Source organism: Equus caballus, chromosome 5, assembly GCF_041296265.1.
Source record: "Equus caballus isolate H_3958 breed thoroughbred chromosome 5, TB-T2T, whole genome shotgun sequence".
Taxonomy (NCBI): Eukaryota; Metazoa; Chordata; class Mammalia; order Perissodactyla; family Equidae; genus Equus; species Equus caballus.
In genome coordinates this window covers 10,688,263-10,704,057 of record NC_091688.1, presented here as the reverse complement: position 1 = coordinate 10,704,057, position 15,795 = coordinate 10,688,263, and the positions used below count along the sequence as shown (strand labels likewise).

Genomic DNA, 15,795 nt, shown 5'->3' with positions numbered 1-15,795 from the left:
TGAGTGGCTTTTCAGAATTCACCATAATGTACACATATGAACCCATGGTTTGTCTTTGCATTTTAGAGAAGCTATGTGAGGAGGAAGGGGGTGTCAGGGATTGTGGTGACAAGATCCTCTAAACGAAGCCAAAGAGACTCACGGAATTGAAGCAGAGCTGACAGTATTCTGGCCCATTTTGTTCCTTTGCAATACGAGGAATGTGTCATCGTGCACTTAACCACTCACGAGATTCCTGGGTATCTTTCTCCATTGCTCTTCTCTCTCTCTGGTCACATCCTTTGGACTGAGATTCATGCCCTGATTTTAACTTGGCTCTGCCTCTCTTACTCATTGAGTTGCTGAGTCAAACTTCACTGCCAGATTCATCCTACTGACATGCCCACGTCTCTCAATTTGTTCTTATTTATCACAGTAGTTCTTGTCTTTGCTTTACCTTCATTTCTATAATTCAGAAACTTCTGAGCTGATTGCCTGTGAAAGAGTATATCTGAAAACCATGTTCATTTGAACGGGAAGAGGCATGGAGCTCATCTAGATCCTTGCTATTCAAAGTGTGGTCTGCAGATCAACAACACTGGCATCACCTAAAAGCTTATTAGAAACGCAGAATCTCAGACCAGCCCCAGACCTACTGAACCAGAATTGACATTGCAACAAGGTCCTCAGCTGACTCATACACATATAAAAGTTTGAGAAGTGCTGATCTGGATCAACTGCCTCATTTCACAAAGTTGTCAAGTGACTTCATTGAGGTCTCACAGCTAATTTGCTGAACTGCACTAGATGCCAGGTTTCCCGATTACTAAAACCACACCACACTATCTCTTAAATACCACTGATTCATTTTTATACTCATTAGTTTATCCAGTTTTGTTTTCCACATAGGATAGAAGGCACTGACATAAGGATATGCCAGTATTTGGCTTTCAAATCCCTTGTCTTATCCACTAATATCTATTATTTTGATCACATAAGTTTGTAGTTTTCTGCAGCCTTCTTATCTTTCATTCTTTGATTTAATTAATTCACCAGGGCTTGTTCTGGTCCAAATAACGACATGAGGAGAGCTTCTCTTTGATGTCTTTCCACTCACCTCTTCCTTTTCCATCTCCCTTTTAGGACTCCATGAGCTGGATTGTCAAGCAGTCTATCTACTAGTATCTTATTTAGAATTCTTGTGTTTATATCTAAAATGAAAATAATCTAAAGAAGTTTTTTTTCATATTAGTTCTTGGTGAAGATCTTGAGATTAACATTATGATTGCTTCATAAAAATGAGTTGTGGAGTTTGAGAATTGATTTCAAAATCTATGGATCTCCTAAATGAAGAATTTGGTGGGTCATACTCTATGGCTCATCCATATTTTGAACTCATACTCTATGGCTCATCCATATTTTGAACACTTTTATATGATTTTCCTATTTGAAGGATCATAACTACTTAAAATCAAAATCAAAATAATGGTTTTTTAGGCAAAATATACTGCCATGTTTGCACCTTTTAGATTTCTGGTACCTCTTGAACAGATGAGGCAAGGAACGAAGGATGGAGAAGGGGAAATATGCCCCTCAGGCCTCCCACTCCATGCCCTACTGCCCCCCATCCTGAAATATATAATGTCATGTATCTGTAATGCTGTTTATCTATCCATTGCCTCTGCCCATGACAACTCCGTTAACATTCTTCCAGCTCCTTTCACCTTGTACCAAGTAGCTAAGGAAGCCTGAGCCTAGGAGTCCTAGACTCCATTGCAGTACATTCTTGGGGCTTTTCCATTTCAATGCCCTCAAACTAGGGAAAGAGCATTTGGACAGCTCACAGTCACACTCAGGCCGTCTGAGGTGGCACATGTCAGCATGCACCAGGAGCATCCCGGGTAACTCTGAGGCCCTCCCCAATCTGGAAAGATTTGGTCATGATTCACGTTTCTGCAGCAAGTGACAAGAGGAAAAATAGAGTCTGCACTTATTAACAAGTGTCCCTGCTGTCCTTGTCCTCACACACTGTACTTCCCAGTTTAGAATTGTCTCTTAACCTCAGGAGCAGCCTGCATTTAGAAGTTCCTGGGTAACAGAGAAAAACCTTTAATTTTATCACTACCACTTCGGTTCACTTTGAGAAATTTTTGAGATTGAAAGAAGCTAAGGAATATACAGGAAGTCTGAAGAATCTTGAAACTTACTGCTCAAAGACAAGTGTTTCCCCATCTTGATTAACAAGCCAAGCAGGCAATTGCTTCTGTAATGTGGTCTGAAGACATTAATCGACAAAAGTTCTGCCTACCTCATACATTTCCCTCTCATTGACCTGAAATTCTGCCACTAATTTGCTAATGGAAGGGCCCTCCTTCTCCTTCCGTGTTGCAGGAATGGAGGGACATGTGACAATGCATCTAAATCCAGGTGTTCCACAGTTGGCCCAGACTAACCTTGCTCTGGATTTTTCACATATGTTCAGGAGGGTAGAAGATGGTTCTAGGTGGGTAGTGGGGGCCATGGGGAGGATGATGGTAGGGAGAGAGTAGGAGTCACAGAGAGAGAAACATTTCTAAACTGGAAAAGACTTCCACCCTAACGCAGCATTCTGTGAAATTGAGGAAAAAGCAAAGTTTGCAATGTCTCTCACCCTCCTCCAGCTCCAAGGGATTTTCCTCTCTTGATCTCTTCTCTTGATCTTGAGGGATCTCTTCTCATCCAGCAACTGAGTGAGAAATAAGGAGATACAGAAAAAAATAAAATCAGCAAGCAACATCTCCTTTGGTAGCTTGAAAGTAAACATAACAGTTTATTTATGTGCATATTAATTTTATACATGTAATCCCAGAATCATGAGTTGCTTTTACTATTTCCTGCAAGTGGATCCATGAAGAAATTCTCCTATTATTCCAACACCAGAGGAGTATCAAAACACTTTGAGAATTACAGTAGGATAATGTGAAATATAGGAACAGTGACAAGGTGGTATCTCAGAGGTGTCTGTAGGCACAGTGCTTAGTTCACTCTTCAAGTTCTGAGTTGAAGCTACATAGAGGCCCAATCTACACAGACAGATCCAGGAGATTGAACTTTCTAGAGGATATGTTTATTCATCCATTCATTCATTCAACAAATATTAAAGGATCTGTACTATGGGCCAGGGATCCCTAGTACAGGCTGGTCACTGACAGCCCAGATATTAGTAAGACTGCTCTGAATAGTCATAAAAAAAGAAAATTATAATGCAGCGTGGTAAATCGTAGTGGTAGAAATGGTAGAGTCTTGTAGAATTAAGAAATGGCATCCAACTCAGAGAACTGGCTAGGCAAAGTGGTGTGCGTGTATGTGTGTGTATGTTTGTGTTGAAAAATAACATGATATACAAAGGAAACAAAAGAAATTGTTAGGCAGATGCCAGGAGATAAACCTGGAGAAGCCAGCAGGGGGCACTCATGAATGCCCTGTTAAAGAATGTGCACTTCACTCTGTAAATAAAAACTGGGGAGCCATGGACAGAATTCAATCAAGGGCATACCACAGTCAAACTTAATTACCAAGATGCAATCCTCTGCCGGCTGTGTGGAGAATTGGTTGCAGGAGGTAAACAATGGAGGTAGGGAGAGCAATTAGGAAGTTAATGTTGTGGTTAGGAGAGAGGTGGTAGGGATACAAACTGGGGGAGTGGCGGTGGGGCTGAAGAGGCAGGAATAAGATTGAGAGCTATGTAGGTGGCAAAACCCCCACGTTTGGTGGTAGATTGGGAGAAGGTGGTAGATGAGGAGAAGGGAAGAAAGGGAGATGTGCAGGCTGGTCTTCAAGTGTCTTACTTAAGTGATTGGTAATGGGGCACCACCAATTTAGCTAGAGAACACAGGAGGGAGGAAGTCTGGTAAGGAAGATGATGAATTCAGCATAGCCATGTTAGGTTTGAGGGGCCTAAGTGGTATCCTGGTGTAGATTTCTAGCAACTCATTCGACAGAAAGATCTGAAGGTCAGGCAAGAGGTCTGAGATTTGGGAGTTATCAGCAGCAAGGTGATCATTTAAACCATAAAAGTAGGTGCACTGACCCAGAAAGAATATATAGAATGAGAACAGAGCTGAACTGATGGTGTAACCTTAAGGAACACCAAAATGTAAGGGGCAAGAAGAGAGAGGAATGTCCATCCACAAGAGATATAGAGGAAGCATCACAAAGGAGAACCAGGAGAGTGAGGCTACATGAAAGCCAAAACAGTAAGGAGATTCAATAAGCTGCATTAAATGCAGCAAAACGTGGGATCGTAAACATCCCATTGAACATGGTGGTTATGAGATCATTGGTAACTTTTTTTTTTTTAATAAGGAAGATTGGCCCTGAGGTAACATCTGTTGCCAATCTTCTTTTTTGCTTGAGGAAGATTGTCTCTGAGCTAAAATCTGTGTCAATCTTCCTCTATGTTGTATGTGGGATGCCGCCACAGCATGGCTTCATGAGTGGTGTATAGGTCCATGCCAGGATCTGAACCCACGAACCCTGGGCCAACAAAATGGAGGATGTGAACTTAACCACTACACCACCAGGCCAGCCCCGATCATCATTAGTAACTTTTACCTGACCTTTTTAATGGTCAAGAAGAGCCAGAAGCCAAGTTGAGTGGCTAAACAAGAAATGGGAAGTGAAGAAGTAGAGACAGAAAGCAGAGCTCACTCTAAAGAGTTTGCATGAGAAGGCGAGAAGAGAAGTTTGTTGAGAGCTAGAGGGAGATACGGCTTTGAGAGAAACTTCTAACATTAGAGGCTGCTTGAGCAAGTTGATGGACTTAGAGGGGGAGAAGTAGAAGGTACAGGACGGAGGGGGATGAGTGAAGTGACAAAGTTCCAGAAAAGACAGGAAGCAAGAGGATCAAGAGCACAAGTGAAGAGATTCACCCTGAAATGAGGAGAGAACCTTCCAGGACTGGAAGGATTAGTTTAACATTTGCAATGCTTTTGGTTGCCAGCAACAGAAAATCCAATCAAAAGAAGCTTAATAAATAAGGGAATATTATTCTTTTATATATCAAGAAGGGAATATTATTCTTTTATATATCAAAGAGTGGGATGATTATAGGCAAGTTTGGCTAATTCAGTGGCTTAACAATGTCATCAAGGACCCAGGTTCTTTCCAGGTTTCTGCATTGGCACCCTCAACACACCAGCCACTCTCATCAAGGTCAAAAGATCACTGCAGTAGCTCCAGGCCACACACAGAACAATATCCAAAGACCAGGAGAAAAGAGCTCTTTCTTGGGCTCCATTTTGAGAGGGAGAAAAAGTTCCCCAGAAGCCCCTCAACAGACCTCCATTCAATGGCCAGAATTTCTTCACATGGCCAAGCCAAGTACTGACAAAGGAAATGAAGCATTCAAAATTGAGTTAAACTAATTATGATCCATCCACTGGGGCCAGGCAAGGGCCTAGCCCCTCTGAACAACATAGCCACCAAACACCTAAACCAAATCAGGACTCTGTTATCAAGAAAGAATGGGTGGGCACAGCTGTTGGGTAGGCAATCAAAAGTGTCTGCCACAGTGGGGATAAATGTGGAAAAGTTTATATCCAGGAGGAGAAATTATGCTTAATTTCTTTGATTTTCTTGATTGTCTGCTGAGGACAAAAGAACAAGTATAAGGTATGAGGCTTGAAGAAATAGATACCGTTTGATAGTCAGTGAAGGAAATGAGAAAGAGTTGACTAAAGACAAAAGATTGAGAGGTAGTGCTAAGGGATGAGTCATGATTGGAGACCATGAATTTTTTAACATGCCAATCTATATGTGACTGTTTTTCCAGTGTATTCCCCTATTCAAGTGAAGAGCATAGGAGGTAGAGAGTAACAGTACCATTGTTTCTAGTTTGGGATTTTATGGATGATATGATAGAAAGATAAAGGATGGAAAGGAATCAAAGATGCTTGCGAAAGAGTGGTTCACATGTCTGTACAACCTTGGGATCTAGGTTGTATAGAGAAAGAGTGGAGTCATAGAGGTTTGGATAAACTGTGAGAAAATGAAGTGACCAAGGGACAGGAAGAGCATATGAGGTCTGAATGTAATGGGAGAGACATTGTGAGGACAGGGCGTTGTGACCAGAGAGTAGGATACTGGAATGCTGGCCTACAAGGTTAGTTGAAGAACTAGAGAAATGAAGGACATTGAAGTTTGGAGATTAGTTTGTTGGATTGGCTGTCTAACAAATGTTAAAAAAAAAAAAAAAAAAATCCTAGGATTGTGTCTGAAATAAATGGGGATAATGACTGACTGTCATTTCAAAATCATTAATGAAGGAAGGAAACTAACTTGGAAATAAGCTGATGTCAGTGACTAGAAGGAAAAGAACATGATTCAAGTGGGTGGTGTGACCTGGAAGGGAAAAGAGCTTCTGCCTGGAGGCTGATGAGCATTGGTCTGGAGGTGCAGGTAAGAGTGAGGAGAACAGCAACGTCTTCCCTGGGAGGTTGCTGCGTGGAATGTAGAAGAAAGAGCAGCTTCTATTGGTGGGGACTGCAGCGGCAGTTGAGACTTTTAGGAGATCCAGGTCTCAGTCAAGAAAAGGAGGTCGAGGAGTCTTCTGAAACCTCCTTGAGGATGTAGAGAAGCATATATTAACAAAGTAAAGGGGGCCAAATGTCACCAACACCCCCAAAGAATTCTCAGATCCTCGGTTGGGTTATATGACACTCTGACTCAAACTCAGTATGTGTTTCAATAAGTCTGAGAGTCCTCCATCACTGAGGAAGGATTTCAATGTGACCATGACTTCCATACCCTATAAAACATTGACAGCATCATTACTAATGCAAGGAAACCTTCTCATGCCAGAGTCAATAAAAAATAAAGGTGTGAGTTTAGATATGAGACAAAGTGGCTCTGAGCAGGGATTTCTATGTTTCTGTTCAGCTGGCTCCTGCTCACTGACACTCTTTGTCCTTCTTCATTTGCATTTCTGGTTTCTTTTCTCATTATGGTCACTATTTACTTGACAGATGATAGAAGGCCAGCTGAGGGTGGAGTACGATTAGCATATAAACAAGATTTTAAAATAGCCAGAACAGAGAAGGATTTTAGAGCCTACTAACCACTGGAGACTTGACCTCAAGAGAAAGTGTACTTGGGTGATCTTCAGACAGTCCTAAGAAGGCCCTGCCTTGCCCCAGGTGACCTAAGGGGAGTCATCATTTAACTTGACTTTAAGCTGCCACCAGGCCTTTCATTTAGCTCTAATATTCTAAAAAGACTTGGCAGCAAATACATAGTACTTAAGGGAAATGTGGAAGAGTGTGAAGAGTAAAGACTTTAGACTCAGGCAAACCTGAGTCTGATTGCCAGTTGCCATGCTAAGCTTTATTTCCCTTTGCAAGTTACCTGAACTCTGAGTAAGAGAAGTCACCATGTAAGGTAAGTCAGCTATGGGTCAAGTTCTTTGTATCCGTAACCAGAATGTCCCCAACTCTACCAGCCTCCTGGAGTCAGCCTCCCCCACTTTAATAGTCTGAGCCCCAACCTAACATACTAAATTAGAGAAGTCTAGTATCTTTTCCAGGATTTCCAAAGTGGGCGCAAGTGTTCGAACTCCTGCTGTCAGCAAGTTTCTCACCTCCTCTCACCATCTCCCTCCTGAGATGCTGTTCTCTCTCCTTTTCCAAGGTTGAGTGGATATGGCTCCGCCTCAGGCCTCCACACAACACCAGCACAAGGCTTTTCCTGAAGATTTGGTGATAATGAAGGCGATTACAGAGAAGGAAGCAGACTGAAGTGGAATATCACACATCGCACCAGACAGTATCTCTTGCTAACCCTCCGAGGACTTGGGATCTCAACCTCCAGTTATGACCTTTCTCTCATTCTCTCTTTCCTCTGAGTTTCAGAGCCAGGAAACAGACATTTTCTGTTATTTTATTATGCATGTCTCCTTCGTCTCACCTCGTCTCCCTGTGTTTTGCCTTCAACAACCAGAAAGGGTCGTCTTATGTGAGTTTCCACTCTGGGCTCCATCCCAAACAATGTAAAGAATCATCAGAAGCTTTGAAATGGCAATTTTTCTTCCATGTACCCCAGATCACACGTCTGGTCAGAGATCCCTCTCCCAGAAGCAGCTCTTCTAAGTGGAAAGGAAGGGAATAGAAAAGTCATTCTCCCTCCATCCTTACAAACTCCTGGGTCCTGAGGTTCTGGGATTCTATTCTCCTGTTATACACATCTCACTTTAAACCTCACAACAACATTCTAAGATATGTGTTAGCATCCCTATTTCACAGATGAGGAAGTTTAAGCTCAGAAAATTGCAACAATTTGCCCAGTGTCTAAAAGTTAATAAGTAACAGAGTCAAGATGAGAACTCAGTGTTAGGACTGCTGCTCCTTCTTAGAAGCCAGCTGCCAGGTCAGAAGTCCAACTAGCCTGAGACCACCATGCTGTGAGGACGCCCAGTTAGCCGCTTGGAGAGAGAGAAGCCTCACAGAGGAGCGGCAGGAAACCAGGCACGTGAGTAAAGCATTCTCACACCTTCCAGCCCATTTTAGGCACCTGCTGAATACAGATCAGTAAATAACTCCAACCAGTGTCACATGGAACAGAATTATCTGGCCAAACCCTTTCCAAATTCCTTACCTTTCCTGTTTTTAAACCCACAAAGTTAGAGGCCTTTGGGAGGCTCCACTGAAAGGGGGGGGGGGGGTCACTCAGAAAACAGACTGCTCTCCCACAGAATAATTAGTCCTGAAGAATCCACCTGAGCAGTGGCGAAGAATGACATAGCCTTTTTTGAGTCAGAAGGAATGCCCAAAGGTGGAACAGAGTCTGGCTGAGAACTATCCCAAACCATGGTTTTAAATTTCAAGAAAGATATCTAATTATGTTTCTGTCTATGCATTTCATTGCTACAAAGTGTGCATGTGTGTGTGTATGTGTGTGTGTGTGTGTACCTATGCTTAATGCCCTGTACGTGGACAGTGCTAAGCACTTTGGAAGGTAGGCAAGAAATACCCTATACTGAGGCAACTACTGACTCTACATCAAAGAAAGCCATTTCATTACTTGGGTTCCATCTCTGTAAATTTGAGAAATGGGCTCAGACATTCATTCATGTAAAACACATTCCTGAAGCATCTATTGTGTGCCAGGCACTGTACTAGGCCTGGTGGATTCCACCACAAAAAGGCAGACATGGCCCTGCTCTCAAGGAACTTCAGCTCTAATGCTAGGAAGACAGGCAACAAATAAAGAAACAAATCAACTAAATAAAAGAAATTGGGGGCAATAATAAGATGAATGAAGAAAAACAAAGTGTGAGCAGGGACACAACATGATGGGGGAAGTGGAGTGTGTCAGGGAGCAGTGTCTACTCTTAAAGTCCTCTCTGAAAAAGTGACTTTAGAGCCAAGACTTCAATGAATCCAGGGAGGGAAACATGAGGAGAAATGGAGAAAGAATGTTCCAGGAGGAGGGGAAAGCACGTGTAAAGGTCCTGAGGGAGAAACAGACTTGAGCTACTCAAGGCAGAGCAAGAGGGCAGTGCAGACACAGTGAAGAGGGATGGGGTGAGACCGGAGGGCTACGCAGGGGTCACACCATGGGGCCTCCGTACCGCAGTGGGGAGTGTGGATTTTATTCTGGCCTGTTCTGGGAAGGCATCAGGAGGCGCTGAGCACTTCATTCTGACCTGCTCTGTGAAAGACAGACTGTAGAGGGGAATGTGTGGAAGCAGAGGGGCTGGTTGGCTGGTTGGGAGGTTATTGCCATTGTCTAGAAGAGCAATGTGGTGGCCTGCACCTGGGTGGTAGGAAGTGATAAGACCCGGAGTGTGTTTTGAAGGTAGAGAACCTCAATCACACACACATAATTGTTATTCAGACCGAGCTCCTCCGCTCAGAGATTTGGAAGCATTTCTATTTTTTAAACTGGTGATTGAAAGAGCTGGCTGGATACTTCATCAAAGCCCCGGGAGGCAATATTTGGCATTCCAAGCGTGCCCTCTGAGCGCAGAGAGGCCCAAATCACCAGGACAGCTCTCGAGTGAGGAGATGAGTGGATTTTATTTGATCCCAAAGGAAAGTTCCATATAACGATGTGCCAGACCTGCCTCTTGCCCCCCTGCCTAGGAGGACAGATCGGGTAACTTTCTAATCAGTCACACAACTATCCATCGAGGTGTCCTATTCACCATCTTGGAGGAGATCTTAGTTTTGTGATGTGTTCCTGGAGAACAATATAATTAAACTTCCTGTAGCCTGACCAGTATTCCTGGGTATGCGGAACAAGTTTCTGAGAAAGAGGAGGACCAATCTGCATAGGGAGCCCAGGATCTTCTGGGAAGGAAGTAACCTAGACTCCTACAACTTTTACCCCAAGATTTAAAATTAGAGAAACAACAGTAGCCCTGACCCTGTTTCATCAGCTGGAGAAGATTCCAAAGGCCCCAAAGACAAGAGGGGCAAAGGGACGCCACGCTGGAGGCCCAGGTTCATCACAGGAGCCTGAGGTTTGTGAGGCTGGTCCAGCTCTGCAATAGCAGTGGCTGAGGCAGAAAGGCCCTCACCGTGCAGCCTCCAGGGTCCCTGGTGGTACTTTGGGAACAACGCTTGCGAGGAGAATGTGAACCTAGAGAGCTGTGACTTTGGAGCCCAAGCATGGGGTTCCTCAATGGTAGTGACAAGAGTTTAGCCCTGTCAAGAGATCACAGTATTGGCAAATAGTTTTCAACAGTGGTGCCACGTGGCAGCAGGAAGAACAAATGGCATGGAACTGACTGAACCCCACCTTGTCACCTCCCAGTGTTTGAAAGCACCTCTGGCTCCCTTTGGGCTGAATGAGTCCCTGGTGCTCATGGACAACAGAAGAGGGCAGGGCCTCGAGATGAGATCCTGCACTTCCTGCAAACGACAGACGAGGACCCTAGTGATTCACTGAGGAAACAAAAAGCGCTCTATATACATTTGGTAATGGACACATATATGGTGTGGTGCATGGCATACCAAATATATGGTAATATATATAGGTGTATATGTATATTTATATATACCTTACGCATGTGGTAAGGACATACTGCCTTATAGTCATGAAAATTTGGCATCGGCTATCTTTACTGGTAAGACAATGGATCCTTTTACTTATTTTTTTATTTATATTTATTTTCAAAACTTCTACAATGAACATGCATTACTTTTTTCAAAAAAGAAAAATAAAGGTAAAGCAAATACGAAGTGGAGAATATTTAGTTCACACCCATCATCCTGCCAGAAAGTACCCCTGTGGGTGGCTCCAGGAACCTATGACCCTTGATGACTTCCAGGGGCTTTTGTGGCTCCTGTGATGACCGTAGTTGGTGATTCCCACGCTGGAGTGTAGCCAGCACGTGCTGTTCCCTCAGCAGGAATCCTGGCCGGCCTGTCTTCAGAGCTGAAGTGAGCTTCCCCAGCCCAGGCGGGCCCCTCCCCCACCCCCTGTTCCTGCTCAGGGCTCCCTTAATAGTGCAGGTGGCCCCATGAGATAACCACCCACGCGTGTCGGGTGGGGCTTTCCCACACAGGTTCTCTGGCTCCACGTGTCCTCTACAGAGAGAGTTTCACTTCAAGTACCGGGCATCACACCCACAGAGCAACACATGGACCCTCCCTCGTGCAATTTGCATGCCACAGCCTATCCTCCTGGGGTCACTCGGCTGTCACAAACATTCATATCTTGCCTTCTTCACATGATCACAGCTCTGAGCTGAAGGCTGAGGGGGACACAAAGATGAAAACCCCGACTCTCTGCCTGTAATGAACCTCCAGTCCAGAGGAGACAGGAGACACAGAAGAGCTTCTGACACAGGCAGAATGTATCGTTCAAACAAGACAAACAGGTCCACTCGTGATTGGCTTCCTCCCAAGCCCACCGAAACTACTTCCACACTGCATCAAGTCCTGCCTGCCACACTTCTCTCAGGAGAGTCCCTGGCACCCATTCCCACGACCTCTGCCGTGGTTCCGTCCCCTCCAGCTCTCACCAAGACTCGCACATGGGCTTCGGACCACCTTCCAAACCATTTTACACACACCGCCAGAAGGATTTTTCAAAATCCGTGTCTCCCCCCTCACCTCTTTGAAAACAGTCAACAGCCCCCCTACCTTCTGTAGGAAGTCTTAACTCCTTAGCACAGCATTCAGTGCCTTTCCCAATATAAACTCTCTTTCCAGATTGAGTTCTCTCTTTTATTTTTTCCTTCTTGCCTTCCAGCCCCCAGCAAACCCTACAGCCATCCTCCACCCTCTCCTCCTCTCCCAGATGCACACACATCTAGAACACTCTAACAAGACCAGACTTACCAACATTCCTCCAATACGAAGGAAAGCTCCTTTCCCTTAATCTCTGCTTGTCAAAATTCTATTCATTCTTCAAGGTGCAATCTAAATGTCTCCTTTTCCATAGAGCCTTCTTCAGATCTCAAGTCAGAATTAATCCTACCTGGGACCATAATAGCACTTTGCTTTTCTCTTCTTAATTGCGCTCATCATATTATGCTTTGCCATCGTCCACTCAACCTTGAGCCCCAGAAAACAAATATCGAATGTCACTCCCCTTGGTGTCTTCCACACAGGACCCAGGATACCACAGACACTTATTTGCTACTTATTGAATCAAGAAACAAGTAATTCTTCTCTGTTTTCAATTAAAAAAAAATATTTAAGCAGCGCTGTGGCTCAGGCAATGATCCACAGATCCTAGATAGTTGTGAGGTACTAATTGATCCAAGGATTGCTATCCTGATATAAATCTTTATAATTTAATTTTGTTCGGTGAATTTACTTACATTGATGTCTCTCTCCCTCTCTTTTCTCTTTCTCTCTCTTCCCACACACACGCACACACACACACATATATCTACTATTTATATATATACTATTGATTCTGTCATTTCCCTGAAGATCCCTGACTAACACAGCAATCAACCCTCAAGAGGCTGGAAGACTAAGCATTAAGTCCTGCCAGTACAGAGGGCCTGGCCCCAGGGGATATTGTATATCAATGCAGTACACTTATTCATACAGGAACATTCTCTTCCAAGCCCTGAAGTTTCTTCCACTTGGAGGGACGTTGATTAGTGTGACACTCTCGACCCTCTCCGCCCCTCACTCACCTCATTGGTGAGTTCAATAGAGAAACCAGACAGAGTAGCCCAGCTCCTTCCTCTTCTTGCTCCTCTCTGCCTTTTTATGCTCTAAATATTACCTGGAAAAATGTCCAGCTGTGTCTGTGACAGGGTAGGCAGGTCTGGCCAATTCTGAGCTCAGTTAGCAGGGCCATTTGTTTCTCACTATAAGCTGCATCTTCCAACTCAGCTTCTGTCAGTAATAAAGGAAATATTTTTCTCCATTTTTACTACTTTGTTTCCTGTTCAGAACCCTGGGCAGAAGAAAGGCCCCCAAGCAATGTTCACATTGGCTTTACAGCTCTTGAAGTGTCCCTATGTGAGGACCCTGGAGTGACAGAGCCGAGGTGGCCGTGAGGTTGCCAGGCCAGCCCCTCTGGGTCCTGAGGGAAGAGGATCATTCTGTGGGAGGTTGTGAGGAGCAAATACAACCGTGTATGTGAAAGCTTCTGTAAAGGCTACCTCCCAAACTCACCTATATTTCCTGGCCAACGTACTTCCAAACTCGACCTCAGGGCTCCTTCTCCTCTCTCTCTCCCCCTTACTTGGACACCTGAGGTGGAGTTATCATTGCAGCTGCTGTAATCCTGCTGATGCAGGATCCCCAATGCCCACCCTGCTGAGTTCCACACAACTGTTTCAGGGCATCCTCAGGAGCTGTTTTACTTGTGCTTCCCCCTAAAATTTGGATCCACCAACCTGTGGCTCCCACAAAGCACTTCCCATGACTTCCTCCGTGTCCCACCAGACACTCAGTTATCTGTGGCAAGATGTGGAATAGCACCCCTCCCTCCCCACCAGGCGTTCCGAAGTTGTTCAGGACTGCTGAAGCAGAAATGCTCCTGCCCGATGTCTTGTGACATTTACATGAAACTCTGTTTCCTCTTGCACCTAGTTCCCTCTCACCCTGGGGCAGGGAGCCAGGGCTGGGACAGATTTGAATGCACGCCTCGTACCATCACTTCCCCCCTCAGAAGCCAAAGGCCCTGTTACCAGGCCAAGGTTATGGTGCTTGGTTCCTGCTTCTTCCTGAGTCCCTGGCTGGCTCACTGACCAACTTGCCAGAGATGCCCAGACGTGTCTGAATTCCAGTGGTGAATACAGCACATCCTATATTATAAATAGCTGTTGGTGCGACCAGGCCTGAAGTCCCCCTAAGGCAGTTACACTGGTGCCCTCATTAAAGGCGGCCCCCCCACTCTCACCTCTGTTTCCTGGCCAAGGCACTTCCAAACCCGCCCTCAGGCCTCCTTCTCCTCCTCTCTCTCTTCCCCCCTTACTTGTGCAAGAAGAGGAGATGAGGTATGAAGAGTGAGATGTGGAGGGAGGCACAGGCAAGCATCAGCCTGGGGATATTTTCCTCCATTGCTCAAGCAGGTAATGTAGTCTATGTTTGCCAGGCCTCAGAGAGAGTCGGGAGCTTTTTGTTTTTACCCTGAGCTGTGTGCACCCATCTCCCTTGGGAAGAAGGAAGCATTCCAGCACAGAGCGATCCCACACACACAGTGAGTCCTTCAGCCCTCACTCCCAGGCAGTCTTTCTGTGAGTAGGCCCAGAAGGATGGAGAGCATGTGAGGTGGATAGAATTCAGCCAGAGAGAAACTCTGCTTCTCTGATGGGAGCAGCAGCCCCACCTCTAGCTGCTGGCTCCCACTGGGCAGAAAATCCTCTGCACAAAGTATCTCATCCTGTCCGCCGGCTTGAGCCAGCTGGTTTCCTTCTCCACAGGCCATTCTCCAGGGAGGGTGCAGGGAAGGAAGGCTGGGGAGGAGAAAGGTGTTTGGAGCATGAAAAGAGCCAGGAAGCGTTTTGTTCTCTTCCAAAAAAGGACTGAGCCAGCAGGACCTAGGAATTCCCCTTCGCAAGCTGGAGGTGTTGAGGACACGGCTGGAGGATGCTATAAATTTGGCCCTGATTGTCCCTCATCTGGACCACAAGAGGCCTCTGATGCCTCAGCCTCCCCCTGCTGCTGGAACATACGTAGCAAAGGCTGCCACTGCAGGTTCCTAGGGAGCACGCCTCAGGAGCAAGCGGGACCCTCCCCCTGGGTGGGGTGGCCTAAAACCAGGAGATGCATGTGGGAGGACACTGTCCGAAGATGACAAGAAGCAGCCCAAGAGAGCCCAAGGGGACCTTAGGACGAGGGGCCCCTGCTGGGGTGAGGTCTGGTGCTATACTTTCCCCCAACACACTTCCCAGGAGTTTGTCCCACTTCAGCAAAAACAAAATGTCAAGTAATAGGGAGAAACATCAGTCTACAGACTGAGTTCTATGAGAGATGTCAGAGAGGTCGATTTATGTTAATTTAAATCTGACCCTGGAGTGCCTCTCCCTCTGGTCTGGTGGGAAATCCAATCCAGTCATTTCCACTGCCGCCATCCCTTTGGGTTATGGACGCTTCTGCTGCCCAAAGTTTTTGCGAGGCCCCTCCAGCCCACACTGGTTACTGCCTTGGACCCTCCAAAAGACCCCTTGAAATCTAACCTCACCGTGACTTCCATGCAACCTTGGAGGGGCACTATGAGTCCCATTCCCCCGGGGGCTGGGGCCCTGCCTCCCCAGCTGTGCCATCTTCTCTGAGGTCTTGCCAGCTCCAAAGACACCGTCAGGGTAAGGAGCAGGGGTTGCCACCCTTTGAGGGACTCTCTGACCACCGCTTCCTTCTCAGA

At 45.5% G+C, this 15,795-nt stretch overlaps 1 long non-coding RNA gene across 1 annotated transcript in view; it reads right to left on the bottom strand.

Annotated features, from left to right (window-relative positions):
• Nucleotides 1–15,795, bottom strand: part of LOC138924224 (uncharacterized) — a 76,301-nt gene that overhangs the window by 18,878 nt on the left and 41,628 nt on the right. The window contains exon 3 of the long non-coding RNA XR_011439023.1: nucleotides 2,630–2,704. This is a non-coding gene — a long non-coding RNA (uncharacterized lncRNA). The remainder of the gene's footprint in view (nucleotides 1–2,629; nucleotides 2,705–15,795) is intronic.